This window comes from Bos taurus, chromosome 5 (assembly GCF_002263795.3).
Source record: "Bos taurus isolate L1 Dominette 01449 registration number 42190680 breed Hereford chromosome 5, ARS-UCD2.0, whole genome shotgun sequence".
In the NCBI taxonomy this organism is placed as follows: domain Eukaryota; kingdom Metazoa; phylum Chordata; class Mammalia; order Artiodactyla; family Bovidae; genus Bos; species Bos taurus.
Window position 1 is genome coordinate 50,531,893 of NC_037332.1, and position 27,066 is coordinate 50,558,958.

Consider the following 27,066-nt stretch of genomic DNA (forward strand, 5'->3'; position numbering starts at 1 on the left):
CAAATACGAATGTCATTTTATGTAAGAGACTTGAGCATCCATGGATTTTGATATCCAAGGGGGTTCTGGAACCAACCCCCCAGAGATACCAAGAAAAAACGATAGAATACATCCAACCTTCATTTTAAAACCCCTGCCAGGGAACTCCCTGGGGTTCCAGTGGTTAGGAATTGGCGCTTTCAGTGCTGAGGGCCTGGGTTCAATCCCTGGCCAAGGAACTAAGATGCCACAAGCCGTCAGGCATGGCCAAAAATAAATTAAAAAAACAAAAGTTAAAATAAAAAATAACAATAATAATTTAAAATAATAATAAATAAATAATTTAAAAAAATAATAAATAAAACCACTTTTAACATAACATCCTAGAAGAGTGAGAGCTGGGATACAAACCCATGAAGTTAAACACTTAAACACACCCTAAGCCCTGTGTTACGTGGTTCCTTGCCCCAGTTTTTGCCTTATGGTTCTTAATGGCTTAGAAGCCATAATGGCTCCCAAACCTGGCCTTATGCATCCAGAAAAATGAATAACAAGGTGAGGTCTTGGCCTACACCTCAGTAATGCAAATTTAGAAGACACAAATCACCCAGCCACCCCCATGCAACTCTACCAGTGCCCTTAGTTGCTTTTGCTCTGGAGGTCAACGACATCATCTTCTAGATATATTGCATGACACGGGAGGAACCCGAGCACGAAACAGCAGTCACAGAAGTTATTCTCAGCTGAAAGTGGTGCACGGGCCTCTCTTGCCGGGAGCAAATTTTTATCAGCAAGCAAAAAGCTACACTCTTTTTCTCCAAAGAATAAAAAGATACTGAATTCCTACCCTGTGTCTTTTATATGGAAATGATAGAGGTTTTCTGCTTTCTTTCAAAGTTTCTGAATGCAGCATCTGGAGTCTCTTCTCCTTCAGTAACTGAATAGCATATGTCAGACCTATCTTTTTACTCAGATCATGTTTGCCAGCTTCCATTTATGCTCACGATATACCAGTCCTCCAATTTCAGTTGGGGGAAAAAAAGTGGATAGAGAAGTGTTCTTTAAACCTCAACATTTTTCTTTCATCTTAAGCACATGTGCTGAAGCTATAGTGTTGGTAACAATTCTCACTGTGGAAAAAAATAATCTAATTTGAAGAGTAAATAATATACTAGTTGACTCTGTTGTCAGTAAATTCCTATAGTAAATTTTTGATTGATACAGCAGATTCTGGTGTCAATCCTTAGTCCCACACTATGTACCACGTATGTCATCAAATGAGATTCTACTGTAAGTTCCAGTTTTCCCATCTGTAAAATGGGCTCCTGATGAATAGTGGTCTTAATGCACAAGGTTCAACTGAAGACTAAACAAGGCCCTCCATATACCTGACCTAACACAATGTCTGCCACATATAGGTGCTTGATACATATTAGCTACTATGATTAATCATTTCAGAAAACTTACCTCCACAAATTTCTGGTTGTATTTCTTTTTCACTTAAGTCTACTCCAGGTGCTTTGAGATGCTAGTGTATGCTTCCCCCATTAAGACTTCTCTTTTGTTGAGAACGTGTCCTGACTCCAAAATCATAGCCTTACTCGTCACTGAGGTGTGGTTTGTTTATGGGTTTTGTATAATAATCAGCAAAATAGGACCTTTGGTGACTATAATAAAACGGTGAAATAAATTTTCTCATTAGTGGGAAAAAAACCATTTCCATTTCTCTCCATGTAGCTTAAAACTTGCCTGAGATATCAATTTGTTTTTACTTCTCAATAGTGACTAGATCTACTACTGTGGCCAAGAATCCCTTAGAAGAAATGGAGTGGCCATAATAGTCAACAAAAGAGTCTGAAATGCAGTACTTGGATTCAATCTCAAAAATGACAAAATGATATCTGTTCATTTCCAAGGCAAACCATTCAATATCACAGTAATCCAAGTCTATACCCCAACCAGAAATGCTGAAGAAGCTTAAGTTGAATGGTTCTATGAAGACCTACAAAAACTTCTAAAATTAACACCCAAAAAAGATGTCCTTTTCATATAGGGGACTGGAATGCAAAAGTAGGGAGTAAAGAAATACCTGGAGTAACAGGCAAATTTGGCATTGGAGTACACAATGAAGCAGAGCAAAGGCTAATAGTGTTTTGCCATTTTACAGAGCCCATTTTACAGAGAACGCACTGGTCATAGCAAACACCCTCTTCCACCAACACAAGAGAAGACTCTACACATGGACAAAACCAGATGGTCAATACCGAAATCAGATTAAATATATTCTTTGCAGCCAAAGATGGAGAACTCTATACACTCAGCAAAAACAAGACCAGGAGCAGGCTGTGGCTCAGATCATGAACTCCTTATTACCAAATTCAGACTTAAATTGAAGAAAGTAGGGAAAACCACTAGACCATTCAGGTATGACCTAAATCAAATCCCTTATGATTATATAGTAGAAGTGACAAATAGATTCAAGGGATTACATCTGATAAACAAAGTGCCAGAAGAACTACAGATGGAGGTTTGTGACATTGTACAGGAGGCAGGGATCAAGACCATCCCCAAGAAAAAGAAATGCAAAACAGTTGTCTGAGGAGGCTTTACAAATAGCTGTGAATAGAAGAGAAGCAAAAGGCAAAGGAGAAAAAGATAAACCCATTTGAATGCAGAGTTCCAAAGAATAGCAAGGAGAGATAAGAAAGCCTTCCTCAGTGATCAGTGCAAAGAAATAAAGGAAAACAATAGAATGGGAAAGACTAGAGACCTTTCAAGAAAATTAAAGATACCAAGGGAACATTTCATGCAAAGATGGGCTCAATAAAGGACAGAAATGGTATGGACCTAACAGAAGCAGCAGATATTAAGAAGAAGTGGCAAGAATACACAGAAGAACTATACAAAAAAGATCTTCATGACTCAGATAATCACAATGGTGTGATCACCAACCTAGAACCAGACATTCTGGAATGCGAAGTCAAGTGGGCCTTAGGAAGCATCACTATGAACAAAGCTAGTGAAGGTGATGAAATTCCATTTGAGCTATTTCAAATCCTGAGAAATGATGCTGTGAAAGTGCTGCACTTAATATGCCAGGAAATTTAGAAAACTCAGCAGTGGCCACAGGACTGGAAAAGGTCAGTTTTCATTCCAATCCCAAAGAAAGGCAATGCCAAAGAATGCTCAAACTACCACACAATTGCACTCATCTCACACGCTAGTAAAGTAATGCTCAAAATTCTCCAAGTCAAGCTTCAACAGTACATGAACTGTGAACTTCCAGATGTTCAAGCTGGATTTAGAAAATGCAGAGGAACCAAAGATCAAATCGCCAGGATCCACTGGATCATCAAAAAAGCAAGAAAGTTCCAGAAAATATCTACTTCTGCTTTATTGACGATGCCAAATCCTTTGATTGTGTGGACCACAACAAACTCTGGGAAATTCTGAAAGAGATGGAAATACCAGACCACCTGACCTGCCTCTTGAGAAATCTGTATGCAGGTCAGGAAGCAACAGTTAGAACTGGACATGGAACAACAGACTGGTTCCAAATAGGAAAAGGAGTACATCAAGGCCGTACATTGTCACCCTGCTTATTTAACTTATATGCAGAGTACATCATGAGAAATGCTGGGCTGGATGAAGCACAAGCTGGAATCAAGATTTCCAGGAGAAATATCAATCACCTCAGATATGCAGATGAAACCACCATTATGGCAGAATGTGAAGAAGAACTAAAGAGCCTCTTGATGAAAGTGAAAGAGGTGAAAAAGTTGGCTTAATACTCAACATTCAGAAAACTAAGATCATGGCATCTGGTCCCATTACTTCCTAGCAAATAGACAAACAGTGGAAATAGTGACAGACTTTATTTTCTTGGGGTCCAAAATCACTGGTGATTGCAGCCATGAAATTAAAAGATGCTTGCTCCTTGGAAAAAAAGTTATGACCAACCCAGACAGCATATTCAAAAGCAGAGACATTACTTGGCCAACAAAGGTCCATCTAGTCAAAGCTATGGTTTTTCCAGTAGTCATGTATGGATGTGAGCGCTGGACTATAAAGACAGCTGAGCTCCAAAGAATTGATGCTTTCAAACTGTCATTCTGGAGAAGACTCTTGAGAATCCCTTGGACCTCAAGGAGATCCAACCAGTCAATCCTAAAGGAAATCAGTTCTGAATATTCATTGGAAGGACTAATGCCAAAGCTGAAACTCCAATACTTTGGCCACCTGATGCAAAGAACTGACTCATTTGAAAAGACCCTGATGCTGGCAAAGATTGATGGTGAGAGGAGAAGGGGACGACAGAGGATGAGATGATTGGATGGCATCACAACTCAATGGATATGAGTTGGAGTAAACTCCGGGAGTTGGCAATGGATAGAGAGGCCTGGCATGCTGTGGTCCATGGAGTCACAAAGGGCCAGACATGACTGAGGGATTGAACTGACTGACTGATTATATGTTGAGATGGTTGGAAAGAGCACAGATTTGAGTCACACAGATCTGGATTTTAATTCTGTACCCATAATTTACCTCACCTATAAATAAATCTAGAATTTAAGATGTGGCTGTTATCTTTCTTCCAGTGAGGGTGATAAGGCCAAAATGAATATCTCAGTTTTAGAGGGTTATGAGTTTTTTAACTTCCAAAATGAAATTGAGATCTATCTAGAAGTAGAGATAGGGTAGAATATGATTCCAAAAACATCAGAAAGCAAAAGGGTAGCATACCCCAAAGTATAAAGAGAAACTATATTGACTAGTTCAGATTTTAGACACAAATATTTCAAATAAGAATGAATAATTTCGTGGTAAGAAAATATGAGTGAATGAATAAATAAGCTCTTTGGTCACAGTGATGCTTCCTAAGGCCCACTTGACTTTGCACTCCAGGATGTCTGGCTCTAGATGAGTGATCACACCACTGTGGTTATCTGGGTTATTAAGGTCTTTTTTGTATAGTTCTTTTGTGTATTCTTGCCACCTCTTCTTTATATCTTCTGTGGTATTGGAGAAGACTTGTGAGAATCCCTTGGACAGCAAGGAGATCAAACCAGTCAATTCTAAAGGAAATCAGTCCTGAATATTCATTGGAAGGACTGATGCTGAAGCTGAAACTCCAATACTTTGGCCACCTGATGAGAAGAGCTGACTCATTGGAAAAAAACCTGATGCTGGGAAAGATTGAGGGCAGGAGGAGAAGGGGATGACAGTGGATGAAACAGTTGGATGGCATCACCGACTCGATGGACATGAGTTTGAGCAAGCTCCAGGGGCTGGTAATGGACAGGGATGCCTGGCATGCTGCAGTCCATGCGGTAACACAGAGTTGGACATGACTGAGTGACTAAACTGAACTGAACTGAATTCCTTACATCGGTTAAGGGATATTTCCCAAACTTCCTTTCCAAGTGCCCTGAAAAACGTAGCCAGCCTCAGTGTACACGGGAACACTGACTTCAGTGATGGTGAAGAAGCCAAACAAAACAAACAGACAAGCAAACAAGTAAGTTAAATGACTGCTTGAGTTATCAGGAGGCTTCACCGTTATGAATGAGATTAGTGCCCTTGTAAAAGAGGTGCCAGAGAACTCCATGACCCCTTCTACCAGGTGAGGAGACGGGAAGTCAGCAGTCAGCAACTCAGAGCCTGACCCTTCTGGAACTCTGATCTTGAACTGCTCAGCTTCCAGAAGAGAGAGAAAGAAATTTATGTGGATTATAAACCACCCAGTCTCTGGTATTTTGTTATAGTATCCTAAGCTAGCTAAGATATATCATAAGTAGTCTTTTGTATCTGGTGCCTTTGTTTTAGAATGCTGTTTTTTGAGATTATGCATGCGGTCACATGTATCAATAGTTTATTTCATTTATGACTGAACAGTATTTCATTAAATACATACACCTACAATTTTTTGATCCATTTACCAGTTGATGGACATTCAGTTGTTATCAGTTCAGGGCTATTATGAATAGTATTGCTAGGAATATCCACACACCAGTATATTTGTAGACATAGGTTTTCATTTCCTTAAGGTAGACGCCTGGGAGTAGACTCATTGGATTATATGATAGTGTATGTTTAACATTTTAAGAAACTGCTAACTTTTCCAAGTGGTTATACCATTTTGTATTATTGGACTGACTTTTCCAGGTGATGTCAGTGGTAAAAGAGCCTGTGTGTCAATGCAGGAGACATAAGAGATGCAGATTTGATCCCTGGGTCAGTAAGATCCCCTGGAGGAGGGCACGGCAACTCACTCCAGTATCCTTGCCTAGAGAATCCCCATGGACAGAGGAGCCTGGTGGGCTACAGTTCATAGGGTTGCAAAGAGTCAAACAGGACAGAAGCGACTTAGCATGCGTGCATGCATAATTCAGCATATTTTAACTATATAGATCCACCCCTTATTTTCTTTGTTTACTAACAAAATTATAAATTTGAAGTTTTGTTCTTCATTCTGAAATTTTTCTGACAATCTGCTTCTCAGTTACACAAACACACACACACAAATACACTGGAGCCAAGCAAAATCCTTGAAGCATCTTTGCCCTCAATCTGGGGTCTTAAAGTCCAGCTAAGCAGTGGGAAAACCAACAATATATTGGATTTAGCCAATGACTATTTTTACTTATGTGATTAGCTTTCTTTTCATAGTCAGCCCTAGAGCCCTAGGACAAAGAAAAAAAAAAAAATCTCTTTCTGGGCAAACGTAATAGCCAAAAAATCTACATGAAAAGGGAAGATGTCCTGAAGCAGCTTGGTTTTAGGTGATCCTTAAAATGAGATCAGAGAAGGTGCCATCTTTTCAAGGAGAGAGAAAACAAAATAACAAAAGAATTTTCCTTCAGCAGAAAATATGTTACTAAATACATATATCACTATTTTAGAAAATGCCTGCATAATTGATTGTCAGTCCCCTGAAAAACCTTCTTGTAATCTCTTCAAGGGAGACATGAAAAAGAATGCTGAACCAATCAGCATTTCCCTCAAAGCAATAACCAGAAAATAGATTTCTTACACTTCAAGAAATGTTTGTGTCTTTATACAATAATCATAAACATGATGATTTCAATCATAGTACCTTATGAGAAGAAGCCTCTTCCCTGGGGGGAAAAAAGGTAAAGAGGGGGACGTAAGTCAACCTCTATAAATTTAATAACAGCTAATAAAGTTCTCTTCTTTCACATCAATCGTCAAGGTTGATTTGTTATACCATAAAATAAACTAGGTGGGAATAGCAATCAGAAGAAAAAATAGTTTTAGAAAGAATTAGCTAAACTGACATGCTGTCTCATTTTCCTATTTCACTCATAGTCTGTTCTCTACTCCTAGTTTTGTTCAAAAGAATCACTTCTTTGTGCTACTATTAAAAAAAAAATCACAGTCTTCCTTACACAAACAGTCACAAGTGCTAGTAAAAATTGTTTTGCTACTAATGGGATTTATTAATACCCAAAATTTTCAATTCTCATCCAGGAATAAAAAGATGCCTGTCTTTTCTTCCTTGTTGTCTTTTAAAGAGCCATTCAAATTATTATAGAAATAATATTAACATTGTAATCACATTAGATTTATCCATAATAAGAAAACTACCTTGAAAAATGTCCTTGGCATGAATTTTAGGGATAGTGACTAAATGTCCATCTCACTTGCTTTAGGCATTTGCTCTTTGTCAGCAGGATAAACGTAACTCCCATCAGTTGAACATGTGCCTTGGGATGTCTATGAACAGAATGGGTTTGCCCTGACTCAGCTCTACTCACCAAGCTCTTAGGACCAATATTTACAGAATTCAATTATAATTTGCTTGAAATTTTATAGACATTACCAACAAATAAGCCAGACTTTTTATTTAAAATTTTACGTATTACACCTGGAAATTCTTCTGAATTCAGATCACGTTCAAATCAGGACCCAGAATGTATTTGGAGGCACATGACCCTCCCTGAACTACGTTTTCTCAGAACATGCCCATGTTTGTAGGTGCTGTGGCCTTATTCCTACCTGTAGCCCCACCAGATGCCAATCCTAGCCCCACCTCCAGATTATTGGACCACTTGGCTAAAGGAAGTTAATCCACTGGCTGAACAATAACCATATGATTTCTTCTCCGGAGAATTCGAACCAAAAGATAAAGTAACTATGGGCAAACGGTACTGGGATTCAGGAATAAAACTTGTGCAGATGCAAAGCCAGAGTTGGGAGAATGGCAGGTGGTGTTGCTCACACACTGAGATTACAGGAGATCTGAGAAAGCACAGAAGGTGATCCACAGGAAGTAAAATAAACAGACAAACAGAGAAACCAGAGATGAGAGACCAAACAGAGAAAGAAAACAGAGTCAAAGAGAGAGTCAGAATTTGTCTCATTCTGCTACCATCATCCTGCTTTCCACTTTGCAGAAGGGTTGCCTTTACTTTACATCCACATTAGTAGGCCACGCGTGATTTGGGGTTGTTCATCAAGTTCTTATGAAATGGGCATATTAATCAAAACTATTTGAATTTTTTTCCTCCAACCTCCCCCTGACATTTTATTTGGGATAGGAGGGTTTTTTCCCCTACACCTTGTTCGAAACTTCTTTTCTGCTCATACAATGTAACACGCTATGATCAATCTAAACAGCGAAGCATAGGCTTCACTTTTGTTATTTATAAGGTTCAGTTTCATGCTAGGGACAAAGCCTTGAATTTCCCTTAAGGTGCAGCTACTTCCTACGGGGGACACCTCTCTGTGGGCCTCCCATGTTACTGCATATCTGCTAGAGGCCCTGACTTGCCTTTGTTCTGCTCCATTTTTCCAGGCTCTTTGTACAGTGAACAGCCTTAGACAGAGATAGGGTCTTCCTTGGAAGGAAAGAGTAGACTGCTTGCCGTTCAACATTAATAAAGATAATGTTTCCTTCTGGAGAAAAGAACAGGCATGTTTACTACTCGTTAAAAAATATTTTTCAGACATAGAAAACAAATTTATGGCTACCAAAGGAGAAGCAAGGGAAGGGATAAATTGGGAATATGGGATTAACAGATGCATACCACCATATATAAAATAAACTATAAGGATTTATTGCATAGCACAGAGAACTACATTCAATACTTGCAATAAACCATAATGGAATAGAATCTTTAAAAGAATATAGGCCTTGGTGGCACTAGTGGTAAAGAGCCTGCCTGCAGGAGACGTAAGCAACGTGGGTTTGATCCCTGGGTCAGAAAGATCCCCTGGAGGAGGAAATGGCAACCCACTTCAGTATTCTTGCCTGGAGAATCCCTTGGACAGAGAAACCTGGCAAGCTATAGTCCATAGGGTCCCCAAGAGCTGGACATGACTGAAGTGAGTTAGCATATATATATATATATATATATATATATATATATATATATACACATATAGCATATATATATATATATGCTAACTCACTTCCGTTAGCATATATATATGCTCAGATCAGATCAGTCGCTCAGTCGTGTCTGACTCTTTGCGACCCCATGAATCGCAGCACTCCAGGCCTCCCGGTCCATTACCAACTCCTGGAGTTCACCGAGACTCACATCCATTGAGTCTGGGATGCCATCCAGCCATCTCATCCTCTGTCGTCCCCTTCTCCTCCTGCCCCCAATCCCTCCCAGCATCAGAGTCTTTTCCAATGAGTCAACTCGTCGCATCAGGTGGCCAAAGTACTGGAGTTTCAGCTTTAGCATCATTCCTTCCAAAGAAATCCCAGGGCTGATCTCCTTCAGAATGGACTGGTTGGATCTCTTTGCAGTCCAAGGGACTCTCAGGAGTCTTCTCCAACACCACAGTTCAAAAGCATCAATTCTTCGGCGTTCAGCCTTCTTCACAGTCCAACTCTCACATCCATACATGATCACAGGAAAAACCATAGCCTTGACTAGACGAACTTCTGTTGGCAAAGTAATGTCTCTGCTTTTGAATATGCTATCTAGGTTGGTCATAACTTTCCTTCCAAGGAGTAAGCATCTTTTAATTTCATGGCTGCAGTCACCATCTGCAGTGATTTTGGAGACCAGAATACATATACATGTGTGTGTATAACCAAATCACTGCTGTACACCTGAAACTAACACAATATTGTAAATCAACTACACTTCAAAACAAAACAGAAAACCATTCAGGTTCCCTAAGTTTAGAGTTCCTCTCCTATAGCAGAATCCCCTGTGTATGCAGGTGCAATCTGGCCCTCTTTGCATCACCCTGTGGGAATTGAGGCTCAGGGAACCAACTTAAAAATATTATTGTTGTGAGTAAGAAACTGTTCTTTGTCTCTGGCCCAGGAGTCTTTTGTCTTCTACCAGCAACCTTGAAATTACAGAAGGCTAACTTGCAAGCTGGAGAAGGCGATGGTACCCCACTCCAGTACTCTTGCCTGGAAAATCCCATGGATGGAGGAGCCTGGAAGGCTGCAGTCCATGGGGTCGCGAAGAGTCGGACACGACTGAGAGACTTCACTTTGACTTTTCACTTTCCTGCATTGGAGAAGGAAATGGCAACCCACTCCAGTGTTCTTGCCTGGAGAATCCCAGGGATGGGGGAGCCTGGTGGGCTGCTGTCTGTGGGGTCACACAGAGTCAGACATGACTAAAGTGACTTAGCAGCAGCAGCAACTTGCAAGCAAGGTAAACTCTCAGACCCTTCACAGATCTTGACATTTCCTTCCCTCCAGGTAGGAACTTCTACCCAGGGAAAGGTATAATAGTAGCCTTTTCATCAGTTCTCACCATTTCTTCTGTCCACTGGCTACTGTCAAAAGCAGGTTTTGCCCTCTCTGGAAGCCCAATATATGTCTGCATTGCTTGTATGGGTTCTTTAAGGAATCCATTGCTAGGCATCTCTTCTGGAAGTTCCTCTAACTCAGATGAATATATCTTTCAACAAAATGACATCATTATTTCTTTTACAGCCCCAAAGTATCCTTCAGTCCACCTTTAGCCTCTGCCTGCTGCAATCCCATCCCCCATTCTGATTGCGCTACTTAAAGAACCTAGTCCAATGTCCCATTACCTTTCTGATGTATACGGTTCACCTATGATCCTCAGGAGGCACCTGTGCATCTTTGCCTGGGAAAATTTGAGGAGTGCAGGCTAACCCCAAAGCAACCTCCTCTCAATCTGCTCTGGCACATCAGGTCAGACACCAATGCTGAGTCCTCTATCTGCTCTCAATCCTATTACAACCACCTTTCCAAGGTTTGAAGGGAGAAACAGATACCACAAGCCTTTACCCTCGGAAGGACAGAAGGGAGAAAGCATGCAACACAACTCTAAGAAATACTTCTTACAAATTCTTGCTTCTTAATGTTCAACATCTTAAACCTTTATATCCTCTAGCATTTGAAATTTCCATTTTAATGTTTTGTCATTCTTACAGTAACTAGTCTTTTCACTTCTTCAAGTTTTATGTGGGTTTCTGATAACCAAAGGATCCTTAAAGAAAAAATCAACTATGATAACTTTAGATCTTTATTTCTATCCCTCCAAACAGGAGGATTTATTTTGAGAAGATACCCCAGGTACTTTAACATGGACTTTTGTGTGGTTTTTACTTCATTTTATGAAATGGTGTGTTGATGAAAATTTGTATCTACTGTATATAACAAAATGTATAAATTTTATGCAACGAATTAGAGAACCAAGATGAAAAGCATAAATTCCTATAAAGACACAGAATACCAAAATTGACCAAGCTTTAAGAAAATAAGCAGATTAAATTAATAATCGAAAACCCACCAGAAATAAAAGCCCAGGACCAGCTAGCTTCACGACGAATTCTACCAAACTTTTAAAGACCAATTAACACCAGTACTTAATAAATCCTCCCAAAAAAACAGAAGAGGAAACACTTCCTAACTCATTTTATGAGGCCAGAATTACCCTGATACAGAAATCAAAGACTTCACAAGAGATGAAAACCACAGACCAATATCCCCTATGAATATTGATGTAAAAATCCTTAACAAATCCAGAAAATCGAATCCAGCAACATAGCAAAAAAATTATAGACTGTGGCTATTCTAACCATATCTTTTTATTGGGATGCCTGGAAATCTGAGGTCTTGCTGACTCTGAAGAGACTTCTTCCCAGAGCTGGCCAAATCCTTGAGACTAAACAACTCATCTGCTTCTGCTGTTTTCACATGCAGACCAAGAAATTCAGAACCCGTATCTCAACCATCTCATTCATCAGGCTTTCACAGGGTTCTCCCAGTCTGTGCCACTATTCCTCTACCCCAGCCATCTACAGCCAGGTACCAGACAACTAGAACCCAGTGAAATTACTCAAACTGGCCAGCCCTAAACTTGCTTACTCTGCTTTTCCCTTTTCTTTCCATGGAAACCACAATAAAGATACTTGCCCACATTTTCCTCTACATCCCCCCATCTCCTGATTGACGATGGTGCTTCCTCCATGTACTCCTTCTACCCTACATGGCATAACATGTCCCTCTTCTTGGAAACTGAGTAATAAACTATCTTTTCAATGGCAACTGTCTCCTGATTTTTTGGCCTTACCACTTTTGAATAATAATAAAACCTACATCTTAAAACAATAAGATAAATTTATCCCAGGAATACAAGATTGGTTCAACATACAAAAAATCATTTTAAACATTATTATTAATACAACAAAAATCACATGATAATATCAGTAGTCTAGAAAAAGCATTTGATAAAACCCAACACCCTTCCATTATAAAATCACTCAACAAACTAAGAATAGAGAGAATTCTCTCAATCTGATAAGGGCATCAACAAAAACTCACAGCTAATACTGTACTTAATGGTGAAAGAAGGAAAGTTTATTTCCTAAGATCAGGAACAAGACAAAGATAGCTAGTCTTGCCACTTCTATTCAGCATTGCTCTGGAGGTTATAAGTAGGGCAATTGGGCAAGATTAATAATAAGAAAATCCAAATTGGAAAGGAAGAAGTAAAATTATCTCTATTTGCAAGTGATATTCCATATACAGAAAATCCTAAGAAATCCACAAAAAACTACTGGAGCTAATCAATGAGTTTATCAAAGTTGCAGGCTACAATACCAGCATATAAAAATCAATTGTGTTTTTATATGCTAGCAATAAACAACCCAAAATAAAATTAATAAAATGATTTCCTTTACAATAGCATCTAAAAAAGAAAAATATAGTCAGGAATAAATTTAACAAAATAAGTGCAATATTTAAACATGTTGAAAGAAATTAAGACCTAAGAAAGCAGAAAGACATTCATGTTCACAGACAAAGAATTTTGTTCAGATAACAATACTACCCAAGTTGTTCTACAAACTCAGTGCAATTCCTCTCAAAACCTCATCTGTTCTTCTTCACAGGTAGGATTCATATGGAAATTCAGAACCTAGAATAGCTAAAACAATCTTGTTTGGCAAATTCAAGTTGGAGGACTTGCATATCATGATTTCAAAGCTAAAATAAACAAAATCATTTGGCTCTGGAAAAAGTATAGGCATATAGATCAGTAGAATAAAATTGAGAGTCAGAAGGAAACCCACATATTTGAAGGCAACTTATTTGTGATAAGGATGCCAAGGAATTTCAATGGAGAGAAGAACAGTCTTTTCAACAAATGGTGCATGAACAACTTAATATAAAAGATGATATACAAATGGCCAATAAGTACTGAAAACATCATCAATATCATTAGTAATAATGGGAAATACAAATCAAAACCACAGTAAGATGCCATTTCATACAGACTAGAATGGCTATAATAAAAGGACAACAGTAAGTGTTGCTGAGGATGTGGAAAAATTGATGGGAATTTAAAGTGGTGTGTAGACACCTTTGGAAAACAGTTTGGCAGTTCCTCAAATACTTAACATACTTAATACTTAAACATACAGTTAAAATACAACCCAGCATTTCCACTCCTGGGTATACAGTCCAGATAATTTAATGGCTTAGTAATAAAGTTACATTAGATTTAAAATATGAATTAGAGAGATTTTAATCTTTTTCTAAGGCTAAAGTTTAAATGACATAAAAATCGTCTGTTCTTTAAGGTTAGATAAAAATCAATGGTAAATACATCTGGTCCTGATGATTTTTTTTCCCTGGGGGCAGTCAGATTCCTTACCACTTCCCAAGTGATGCAGTGGTAAAGAATTCACCTGCCAATGTAGGAGACACAAGATATGCAGGCTTGATCTCTGGCTTGGGAAGATACCCTGGAGTAGGAAATAGCAACCCACTCCAGTATTCTTGCCTGGAAGAATTCCATGGTTAGAGGAGCCTGGTGGGTTACAATCCATGGAGTCTCAAAGAGTTGGACACAACTGAGCTGAGCACACACACACACAACTACAAGAAAAGCACTTGATCAAATTCAACACCCATTCATGATAAAAACTCACAGTAAAAGGATATCTATGAAAAACTTACAGGTAACATTATATATACTTGTTTGTGAAATATTGAAGGTATTGAAGTATTGAAGGTATCTAAAGATTGAGATGGAGAAGGCAATGGCACCCCACTCCAGTACTCTTGCCTGGAAAATCCCATGGACGGAGGAGCCTGGTAGGCTGCGGTCCATGGGGTCGCTAAGAGTTGGACACGACAGCGACTTCACTTTCACTTTTCACTTTCATGCATTGGAGAAGGAAATGGCAACCCACTCCAGTGTTCTTGCCTGGAGAATCCCAGTTTCGGGGGAGCCTGGTGGGCTGCCGTCTCTGGGGTCGCACAGAGTTGGACGCGACTGAAGCGACTTAGCAGCAGCAAAGACTGAGAATAAAGTTAAGTTGTCCCTCTCACTACCTTCTACTTAACGTTTCATTGGAAGTCTTAGCCAGTGTAATAAGGCAATAAAATAAAATGCACGAAGTTGAAAAGAAAGAATAAAATCATCTCAGTCTTAGATGGTATTATCATTTACAAAGGAAACCCTATGTAATCTACAATAAAAATATTAAAACTAGTGAGGGCCTTTGCTACCGCTAAGTCACTTGAGTCGTGTCCGACTCTGTGCGACCCCATAGACAGCAGCCTGTCAGGCTCCCCACCCCCTGGGATTCTCCAGGCATGACCTACATTATACGGTCAACTGGTTTCCAACAAAGGCAATTCAATGGGGAAATAAAGGTATTTTCAATAAGTGGTATTGAAACAAATCAAAACTTATATGGAAAAAATGAATCTCAACACACTCATTTAATACATAAAAATAATTAGAGATAGAAAATAGACCCCATCTGTTACAAGCTAAAACTTAAAAACTTCTATTAGAAAACATAACATAAGATTATTGCAAACCTAACAAAGGCATATTTCTTACAAAGGACACAAAAAGTGTGAACCATAAAAAAATAATTTAAAAAAATAGACTTCTCCAAATTTAAAAACTCCTGCTCCTCTAAAGACACTTAAAGAAAATGAAGTCAGTCCACAGACTAGAAGTAAATATTTGTAATGTATCTACAAAGGTCTTATATTCAGAATGAATGTTCTTACAACTCAATAATAACAAGAGTAGCAATCCAATTTTTTTTAATGGGCGAAAGATTTGACAGACACCTCAGAAATGAACACATTCAAACGTCAATCAAAAGGTGGTTAACATACTTAGTCATCAAAGAAATAAATATTAGAGATAAAATACTAAAGAAAGATACTAGCCAATTACAATGATCAAAATTAAAAAGACTAATAACCCCAAGTGTTGACAAACATATGAAGCAATTGTAACTCTAATCCATTAATAATGAAACATTGAATAATGTAACCATTTTGGAAAGTAGTTTGGCAATTCCTTAGAAAGTTAAACATATACTTACTATGTGAAAGAACAATTCCACTTCTAGGTATTTATCCAAGAAAAATAGAAGTATATGTTCATACAAAGACATATATATACATATAAATATTCATTGCAGCTTTATTCAAAATAGCCAGAAACTAGAAACAACCCATTATTCATCAACAGGTAAATCACGGTAAATTTATAAAATAGAATACTATTCACAACTAACATATATAAATCTCACAAACATTATGCTAAGTGAAAGAAGCAAGACACAAAAGACCATATACTTTATGTCCTTTCATTTGAAACTGTTAGAATGACAAATCTACAGTGATTAAAAGCAGTTCAGCAGTTGCCTGAAGTGGGATGAGGGGTGAGGATTGAATCGAAAAGGACACAAGTGGTAATAGGAATGTTTTATATTTGGGGTAATGGGTACTCTTTATATTTTCATTGTGGTAGTAGTTTTATGGGTGTATATACTTGTCAGTCTTTACTGAACTGTAGACTTGAAAATGTGTGTATTTTACTGTACATAAATTATACTGCAACGAAGTTGGTATGTGAAATACTATACTCCCATCCAAGTGGCTACAGTTAAAGACTGATAACAGCAAATGTTAGTAAGGATACAACATGCCACAGCTGTTAATGGGGAGAAGACAGTGCTGATGGGAGTGTAAAATGACACAAACACTCTGGGAAATTGTTTGTCAGTTTCTTGTAAAGTTAAATATATACCTATCTTATGACCCAGGAATTCCCCTCCTAAATATTTTCTCAAGAGAAATTAAACACATGTGACCACACAGAAACTTGCACATGAATGTCCACAGCAACTTTAAGCAAGAGAGCAACAAATTGAAACAACCCATTCAACATGTAGCTGCTGCTGCTGCTAAGTCGCTTCAGTCGTGTCCGACTCTGTGCAACCCGAGACGGCAGCCCACCAGGCTCCCCCGTCCCTGGGATTCTCCAGGCAAGAACACTGGAGTGGGTTGCCATTTCCTTCTCCAATGCATGAAAGTGAAAAGTCAAAGTGAAGTCTCTCAGCAACCCCATGGACTGCAGCCTTCCAGGCTCCTCCATCCATGGGATTTTCCAGGCAAGAGTACTAGAGTGGGGTGCCATTGCCAATAGAAAAATGTATATTCATGGGATGAGACACTACTCAGTAATAGAAGGGACCAAACTGATAATTATAGCAACATAGATGACTCCCTACATGGAGCAAATGAAACCTTACACCAAAAAAACTACATATATCATTCCACTTATATAAAATTCAAGAATAAGCATCACTAACTCTATGATGCTAAAAATCAGAATAATTCTTACCTGTGTGGTAAAAATTTCATTGGCAGAGGCGCAAGGGAACCTTCTGAGGTGCTGGTCATGTTCTGTATCTTGATAGGAGTTTAAGATCTGTCCATTTCACAATAAGTAAATAATATCTCATTAAAAAAAAGAACTCAGTCATGAAACTTTCTGATACTTTTCAATCTCTTTCACAATCCAGTCTCAAGGAAGCACATAAAATAAAACCTTAAAAAAAAAGAAAAGATACATGATCTTGATTGGGAAGACTTAAATGCATAGGAATATCACAAGTTGGACAAATAATATTGAGTTGAATACCTTTTTGATTAAAATCTCAACAGTTTTGTTATGGTTATTTCATTTTGTTTTTGTAAGTGAATAAAACTGATTTAACTGTGTATGGAAGGATAACCAGGAAAAGTGAAGGAAAAAACAAAAAGAGAGCCAGTGAATGAGATTTTCTTTTAAAAATATCAGAATACTCTACAAAGTCATTATAATATAAACAACATGGCATCAGCATAGAAACTGACAAGCAGGTCAGTGGCACCAGTGAGAATACATTTCCCATCCTCCTTGGAGCCAGAAGTGGCCATGTATCTGAGCTCTGGCTTATAAAATGACCATGGAAATGTTGTTTACCACCTCCAAACTTACACACCTGATTTTCTACTTACTTTCCCTCTTCTGGCTAACTGGAATAGTGATGACTACCCAGGTAGGCTTAGAAGCCTCATGCTGAAGATGGAGAGTCCATAAAGTGGAGCTTCCACCCAGAAATACCCATGTTGGACAGGTTAGCAAAAAGGAAATAATTTGTACAATGCTAAACCGCTGAGACTGGGGAAATTTACATATTAAAGTAGTTAGTAGTAAAGATACAAATTCGACTCAGAATAAAGAGTAGATTGGAATTTCCTGCTGGTCCAGCGGTTAGGATTCCATTATAAGGAGCATGGGTTCAATTACTGGCCTGGGAACTAAGAAATCCCACATGCTGAGCGGCCAAAAATATAAAACCCACCCCTCTCAAAAAAAGAAAACCACAACCAAAAAAAGGTAGAATATAAATTAATTAAGTAGATTAAAAATTAATATTTAACAGTCTAGCATTGAAGAGAAATAAAATTATAACTTTATACATAGTAATGAATTGCAGGTGGATTAAAGAGTTGGGGTTTTTCCTAAATAAAAAAAATATTTTAAGAACTCTTTCTGAATACATATACAAACAAATGTTTTTTAACCAAGACTAGAAACTCTGAAGCTATTTTAAACACAGTCATTTTTAAAATCAGCGGAAACCTATTTAAACTGTAATGTCATAAATATAGGGCTTCCGTGGTAGCTCAGTTGGTAAAGAATCTGCCTGCAGTGCAGGAGACCCAGGTTTGATCCCTGGAATGGGAAGATCCACTGGAGAAGGAAATGGCAAACCACCCCAGTATTCTTACCTGGAGAATTCCAAATACTGGAGACTGGGTCATAAAAGGCACTGCAGCTTCCTCCTGTCCCTAGGATTTCTCAGCCTGCAGGAGGTTAACTGTCTCAGGGTCAGCAGCCCTACAGAGAGGCAGATAAGGCGAGGAACTGAACCCTCTACCCACAGCCGGTCCACTTAACGTAGTCCCTAACACCACCTCACTACTCTCACCCTTAGCTGAGATATCAATTTCCTCAGTTTCAGTTACCCAGGCTCATCTGTGGTCCAAAAATATTAAGTGGAAAATTCTAGACATAATTCATTTGCGAGGTGACCTGTTTAGCTCAATTGTGTCCATCTCTTTGTGACCCCATTGACTCTAGCCCACCAGGCTCCTCTGTCCAAGGAATTCTCCAGCGAAGAATACTGGAGTGGGTAACCATTCCCTTCTCCAGGCGATCTTTCCAACCCAGCAATTGAACCCAGGTCTCTTGCGCTGCAGGCAGATTCTTTACCATCTGAGCAACCAGAGATGCCCCACAAGCCAACCTGAGTAATGTGATCAAATCTCACAATGTCTTGCTTGGTCCCACCCTGGATGTGAATCATCTCATTGTCCAGCATATCTCACTCATTAGCAGCCGTCTCCACAATCAGATTGACTGCCATGGGATCCCAGTGCTGGTGTTCAGTAATTCTTATTTTACTTAATAATGGCCCCAAAACACAAGAATAGTGATTCTGGCAAGTCAGATCTGCCAAAGAGAAGCTGTAAAGTGCTTCCTTTAAGTGAAAAGGTGAACACTTCTGACTTAAGGGGAAAAAAAATCATGTGTTGTTCTTCTGTCTGTGAAATTGCGAAGAAAGAATAAGAAATTCATGTAGGTCTTCCTGTCACATCTCAAATTGCAAAAATTGAAGCCACAGTGCCTAAGTCTTAGTTAAGATGAAGAAGGCATTAAATTTGTACAATGAAATATTTGAGAGACCACATTCACATAACTTCTATTACAGTGCATTGCTATAATTGTTCTATTTTATTATTAGCTATTGTTATTAATCTCTTGCTGTACCTGATAAACTAAACTTTATTATAGGTAGGTATGTATAGGAAAAAACATAGTATACATAAGGTTCAGTACTGTGGTTCTAGGCCTCCACTGGAGTCCTGGAGTGTATCCCTATGGATAAGGGGGACCACTGTGGATATATATGAGCAGGTGAAAGACACTCCTCTAAGAGCTCCATATGTATTAGTTCATTTAATTCTCATACTTCTGTGATATAGGTTTTACAATCTTGATTTTACAGATAAGGAAATTTATGAAACTTCCCCAAGGTCACACAGCTTATAAATGGTGGTGCTGGGATGCAAACACATTCCTGGTCTTAATTACACAAATTACTAGATTATTAATATGATCTGGAGGTGGGGATAAAAGACCAGAGGACTGGAGGTGGAGAAAGGAAGAAGCTAAGTGAATGTAGGGGGAAAAATGACTGAATGAAGAAAACAATATTACAATGTCACCACATTTATACATCTGTAAAATTAGTATATGTATATAAAGCCATTTTTTAAATTTTAAAATTGGAGGATAAACGCTTTACACTATTGTGTTGGTTTCTGCTGTACAACAGTACATATCAGTCATAATTATATACATATCCCCTCCCTATGGAGCCTCCCTCCCCTCTATCCCTCTAGGTTGTCACAGAGTGCTCAGCCATTTTTAATAAAAAGCATATTAAATATTGTAAGAGAACATATTAGAATTTTTAATTGGTTTATTCCACACAAAAACTGTCTTAATTATAACTGAATCATTATAGTTCCTATTCTTATCAATGTTTCAGTCATTCAACAAATATTTAATGAGCATCTACTATATGCCAGGCAATGTGCCAGATTCTGGGGAAAACACTGTGAAAGACACAGCCTCAGTTTCCTCAAGGTATTGACAGCAGTGGAAGATGGAGATCAGGAAACCTGCCACGTAATGAAATCACGTGACTCTCCTTACACCTGTAATCCCAACAGGACAGATATAATTTGTTTCAAATCACACTGAAAAAAATAAAGACTACATTGATATCTGCAAATCAACTACGTCAACCAATCAATACTGCTAACTCTCCTCAATTCCCCCTGCTAAACTTTTCCAAGTTGCTGGCTCAAATACTATAGGTGTACCTAGCATTAACCCCATAGGCTCCAGTGACCATAAAATCTAAACCAAGAAGAATGAAAACAAGAAGCAAATATTATTTGTAAGTCTTTTTGAGGTTTTTGAGGCTCAGAACATGATCAGAACTTCAGCCATAGCAGAAAAAGGAGTCGCATATATCCTTTGATCCAGGATTTAAGTGGTTTGGATTTATACACAGAAGCTAAACCCATAAATGCACAAATCCACACTGATTCCATTTGAATGGAGACCTTCTGCAGTGTCATGCGTCCGGGTTCACACAGGGATTGGTCAGAGACTCTCTTCAGAACCACTCTTCAAATTACTTTATACATTGAAGCCGATTATACTAACAAAGTATTTGCTGAATGAGTGTCTCAGAATACCAAATGCTGATTTTGCAAAAATCCTCTCAATTAAAATCCCTTTGTGGAAGCCAAAAATCTGCCAAGTGAGGAGGTATTTGATTATTAGAGACTCACTGGAACAAACTGTGCTCGTATTCATTTCTATTTCATGAACTACCTTAAAAATAGGCATGAAATAATGTCCTAGGGTTTTTTCTATGAGAGTACATTAAGGGAAAATAGGGTCATTAAGCACCTCACTGCAGAACAGGCAAGAGAGAAACAAGAGACGGAGGCCCACTGGGCAGAGCATTTTCTCTCTTCACTTTTATCATTTTGGGGAATCTTGCAAAAGAGCCAACAAAAGAAGGCTTGGAACCTTCCTCTGAGCAGCCCCGAGTACACTGACAGGCAAAGAGTACTCAGTCTTTGGAAAGTGCATGGTTCTCCAGCTCCTTTTTCTACCACTCGCCCTCCTTATGATCTAGCCACACTGGTTTCCCTTTGCCTTTCCTAGCCCTGTCTCAGGGCCTTTGCACTTGCAGGCTTCACCAAAAATCTGTCCCTGATTTTCCCACAGGTTTCCACGCCCATAAAGAATCCTTCCGGGCTACTTTCTCCAAAGAAACCCCACCCTTCAGACTCACATTCTTATCTTTTTCCTTGTTCTGCTTCCCACAGCAGGCACCACTCTGTGGTTCTCTCCTTCATGTACTTTTCACATGTTTGTTGCCTGTTTCCCTCCTGTAGAAGAAAAGCTCCATGAGAGCAGAAACCTGTCTGGTTGAGTCACTGCTCTATTTCTAGTGCTAAGCGCTGTACCAGGCACATAACAGACAGGCGATATTTGCTGAATCAATGAATGAGGACACAGAAATCTTGCAAATACCTGTTTTAGCTCAAGTTAAACACCTCTTGGATTTTCCGTGAAAATCCACTGAAATACCTTATGTAGACTCAGAAGTCACTTTTAGAAGATTATCAGGTGATTATACCATGCTAGGTACTGCCATTTGAGTATCACAAAGCCAAAAGCTGCTTTTTGCCGCAGAGTCTGCTCTTTTATTTCCTGCCCCATCTGAGCCAAAGCTTATAAACCAGAAGAAAAGGTGAGAGAGGACCTCTCACTACATCATCAATGCCAGTTTTGTTTCCCTGATGTCTCTAGTTCGTTCATGCTGTGGGCAAGTTACTTAGACAGCTCATTCCTCCAATTTCCCCTTCTCAACTGTGAGACTAATAGAGCTATTATGAGGATTAATAAGATCATGTTTCTGTAATGCCGACAGGTGCCATATGCATTTTTTCAAAACATAATTAGCATTCTGTTTCTTTCTCTTCTCCTTGTTTTTCTTTTTGTCTCTAACACAGAGCCCAGGGTTCCATCTTCTTCCCACCACAAATTACAGAAAGTCATTACCAGTGTGTAATTGCCGTTTAAGTGGGCCTTTGAGGTGAGCGTCTGTTTTGTAAACCACAGCCCTCCTTGCCTCCTGGCACTGAATCCATGGCCGGGATGATATGCTGGTAAACACGATGATGATAATGGCTTTGACAGCCTATTTCTCTAGGTGTCATTACTGCAGGAATCACCAGGCACCCAGGCCGCAACTTGGTCATAGAGGTTGACTGGGTTCTAACCATTAACACTGCAATTATACGAATGCTCCTGATGACTCTATCCTTCTTTATCTCATTATTTCTATCATTTGGGGAATCATCCAGGTCTTTCTTCTTTTTTTTTACTTCCATATTTAATGTATTTATTTAATACTTATGCTTATACTTCTATTTTTTTTCTTTCTTTTTTTACTTTACTATATTGTATTGGTTTTGCCATACATCAACATGCATCCGCCACAGGTGTACACATGTTCCCCATCCTGAACCCCCCTCCCACCTCCCTCCCCATACCACCCTTCTGGGTCATCCCAGTGCACCAGCCCCAAGCTTCCTGTATCCTGCATCAAACCTGGACTGGCAATTCATTTCTTATATGATATTATACATGTTTTAATGCCATTCTCCCAAATCATCCCACCCTCTCCCTCTCCCACAGAGTCCAAAAGACTGTTCTATACATCTGTGTCTCTTTTGCTGTCTCGCATACAGGGTTGTCGTTACCATCTTTCTAAATTCCATATATATGTGTTAGTAAACTGTATTGGTGTTTTTCCTTCTGGCTTACTTCACTCTGTATAATAGGCTCCAGTTTCATCCACCTCATTAGAACTGATTCAAATGTATTCTTTTTAATGGCTGAGTAATACTCCATTGTGTATATGTACCACTGCTTTCTTATCCATTCATCTGCTGATGGACATCTAGGTTGCTTCCATGTCCTGGCTATTATAAACAGTGCTGCGATGAACATTGGGGTACACGTGTCTCTTTCAATTCTGGTTTCCTCGGTGTGTATGCCCAGAAGTGGGATTGCTGGGTCATATAGCAGTTCTATTTCCAGTTTTTTAAGGAATCTCCACACTGTTCTCCATAGTGGCTGTACTAGTTTGCATTCCCACCAACAGTGTAAGAGGGTTCCCTTTTCTTCACACCCTCTCCAGCATTTATTGCTTGTAGACTTTTGGATCACAGCCATTCTGACTGGTGTGAAATGGTACCTCATTGTGGTTTTGATTTGCATTTCTCTGATAATGAGTGATGTTGAGCATCTTTTCATGTGTTTGTTAGCCATCTGTATGTCTTCTTTGGAGAAATGTCTATTTAGTCCTTTGGCCCATTTTTTTGATTGGGTCGTTTATTTTTCTGGAATTGAGCTGCAGGAGTTGCTTGTATATTTTTGAGGTTAGTTGTTTATCAGTTGCTTCATTTTATTATTTTCTCCCATTCTGAAGGCTGTATTTTCACCTTGCTTATAGTTTCTTTTGTTGTGCAGAAGCTTTTAATTTTAATTAGATCCCATTTGTTTATTTTTGCTTTTATTTCCAATATTCTGGGAGGTGGGTCATAGAGGATCCTGCTGTGATGTATGTTGGAGAGTGTTTTGCCTATGTTCTCCTCTAAGAGTTTTATAGTTTCTAGTTCTTATGTTTAGATCTTTAATCCATTTTGAGTTTATTTTTGTGTATGGTGTTAGAAAGTGTTCCAGTTCTTTCATAAAAACATTTTTAAGTATATCTGATAGTGCACATCTCCACAGATTTTCACTCTGTGTTCTCTGGCACTTCCACATCATTTTGCTTATTTATAAAAACAAGGAGGATGATGCGCTAAAAGGTTTACACTTTATGAAAAGTTCTGATAACCACCGTGTCACTGCTCACAGTATTGACATGCACACAAGGCATCCACTTCCCACAAGTGGGACCATCCATGAAAATGAAAATTTGTGTTCTCAGTCAGCTGTGGGACACCTGATGTGCTAGGTGTCGGAGCCTGGGCTTTTCTGGACAGGGTACAGAGTAGCAGCAACCAACTTGTCACCATCTCCCAGAAGGAAAACGGTCAAGTCATCTATCCGGGGATGTATCTGAGAGCCTCATCTCCAGGATGCTGCACACCTACTCTGGTCTTCAGCACATATTCTTCGGGAGCTTAGCTTTCAAATATGCCAAGTACCTTCCTAATTTAGGGCATTCAAATTATGCATATTCTCTCAGCCTTGGATCTCTATTGTCTCAAATCATCGACAACTTAATTCCTAATCAACATTTTGGTATATATGAAATGTCACTTTCTCAGCAGAAACCTCCCTGGTTACCCAGAATAGATCAAAACATCAGTTAGGAAGTACTGGCTGCAAACCACAGAAAACCCAGCTAACAGTGTCTTTAACAATGAGAATGCAGTTTTTTTCTCACCTGACAAGCACTCTGTAGGCATATAGTTCTGAATAGGCCCAGAGGTTCAAAGTTACATTTTAGTTCTAGATGAGCTTTCTGCCATTATCTTTACTCTCCCCTCATGGTTACAATATAGTGTCCACAGCTCTGAGCATCAGGTTCTCACACAACAGTATCTAAAGTAGGAAAAAAAGGGAGGATGTTCTCCTCACATGTTTCTCTCTATATCAGGGAGCAAAATCTTTCCCTAAAGTGTCTCTGTCTAGGAGGCTTTCACTCAGATATCACTGGACAGGATTTACTCACATTCTCAAATTCTATGTGCCAGGAACGTGGAGGATCAGAAAGTTTTAGTTTCTAAAGGAAGGAAATTCTACTGGAAAAGGAGAAAGGTTGTTGGACAGGCAATTAACAATGTCCATTCAGCACTTTCTCCCATTTACCTGTTCTTGTAACACCCTGCACCTTTCCTCTGTTTCTCTTATAAAAATTGTTATTATGTAATTATCCCCTCTGAACTGTATACTGCATGAAAGCAGAGTCCATGTCTTACTTGTCCATCAGTATATTCCTGTTTCCTAACACAGTGTTTGGCCCCCAGTCCAACTATGTAATTTGTGGGACCCATGCAACATGGCAAGTGGGGCTCCTTATTCAAAAAGCAGGATAGAAGTACTATTAAAAGCATTAAAACATAAAGTATTTTCCTTCCAAGTTCTGTCTCTTGACTAGTTATGGTATTTTCATTTGCTGCTTAATATTGTTCTAAGAAAACTTTAAATTATAATTTGTACAGGATGATTTTGTGCCATTCATCTTTATATTGTGTGTTTCCAGCTTTAAAAGCAAGTGCATTTAACACATGTAGGAATATCAGAACTAGTCTGTACTTTGTAGCTTACACCTGCACATGTATATTCTTACATACAAGAAGAGCAAATTTGCTGCAAACAACTAACTCAGTTATTTTAATTCACTTCTTTATATGTGCAGATTCTGCCACACTGTCTACTGGCAGCTTACTTAGGATGTAAAACAGCTGAAAGGAAAAGGAACTATCTTTCCCTTTCTATATCATCACTTTCAATGAAGCTAACTAAGAAAAGATAAGTTTCCTTGATCATTCATGTTACTTAGACCACCAATGCTTCTTTCTGTGTTTGAAGCAGCTTCTGGTTTAAATGGAAATCATGGCCTCTTGGGGCTCTCTATATACCTGCCTACTTCATCGTAGATGGAACATGCTTATCTTATACTAGCTGTGAGTGTCACTGAACTCCTGTTCATCATGGTGGTGGTGGTTTAGTCGCTAAGTCATGTCCAACCCTTGTGACTCCATGAACTGTAGCCTGCCAGGCTCCTCTTTCCACGGGATTCTCCAGGCAATGAGGCCACTGGAATTGTGTACTTGTGAGTATCACATATGCTGTATAGGAATAAGCAGCAAAGAATAAGGTAGATAAACTGCTGTATGTATCTCCTCTGCTCACATTCTACTGTCCTGCTGAACTTCACTTAAAATATCACATTTTTAAACACAAAGTGAAGAATTTAAAGATGGTGACAGTAAAGCATTAAAACAACCTGAGTAAGGGACCCTCCATGATTGCACAGGTCATATACTCACGAAGCTGCAGCTGTCTGGTTCGTCTAGGTGCTCAACAAATGAATGTTTAATGAATGAATGAATAGATGAATGCATCACTTTTACCTGCTTTTTGATAGCTTCCACATGTTTCTGACATTTCTTCTGAATGAGATTCTCAGGCTCTTAAAGCCTTCGCCTTCCTTTAATTATACTAAGTTTAGATGGAAGGTATGCTGTGCTGTGCTCTGCTCACTCAGTGGTATCCAACTCTTTGTGACCCCATGGACTGTAGCCTGCCAGGCTCCTCTGTTCATGGGGATTCTCCAGACAAGAATACTAGAGTGGGTTGCCATTCCTCCCTCCAGGGAAGCTTCCCAACCCAGGGATCAAAGTCAGGTCTCCTGCATGGCAGGTGGATTCTTTTCTGTGTGAGCCACCAGGGAAACCCAAGAAAACTGGAGTGGGTAGCCTATCCTTTCTCCAGAGGATCTTCCCAAGCAAGGAACTGAACCAGGGTCTCCTGTATTACAGGCAGATTCTTTACCAACTGAGCTACCAGGGAAGCCCAATGGAAGGCATCAGGCTGTTAATAATTTAAGCTTGTACAGACAACCTGGAAG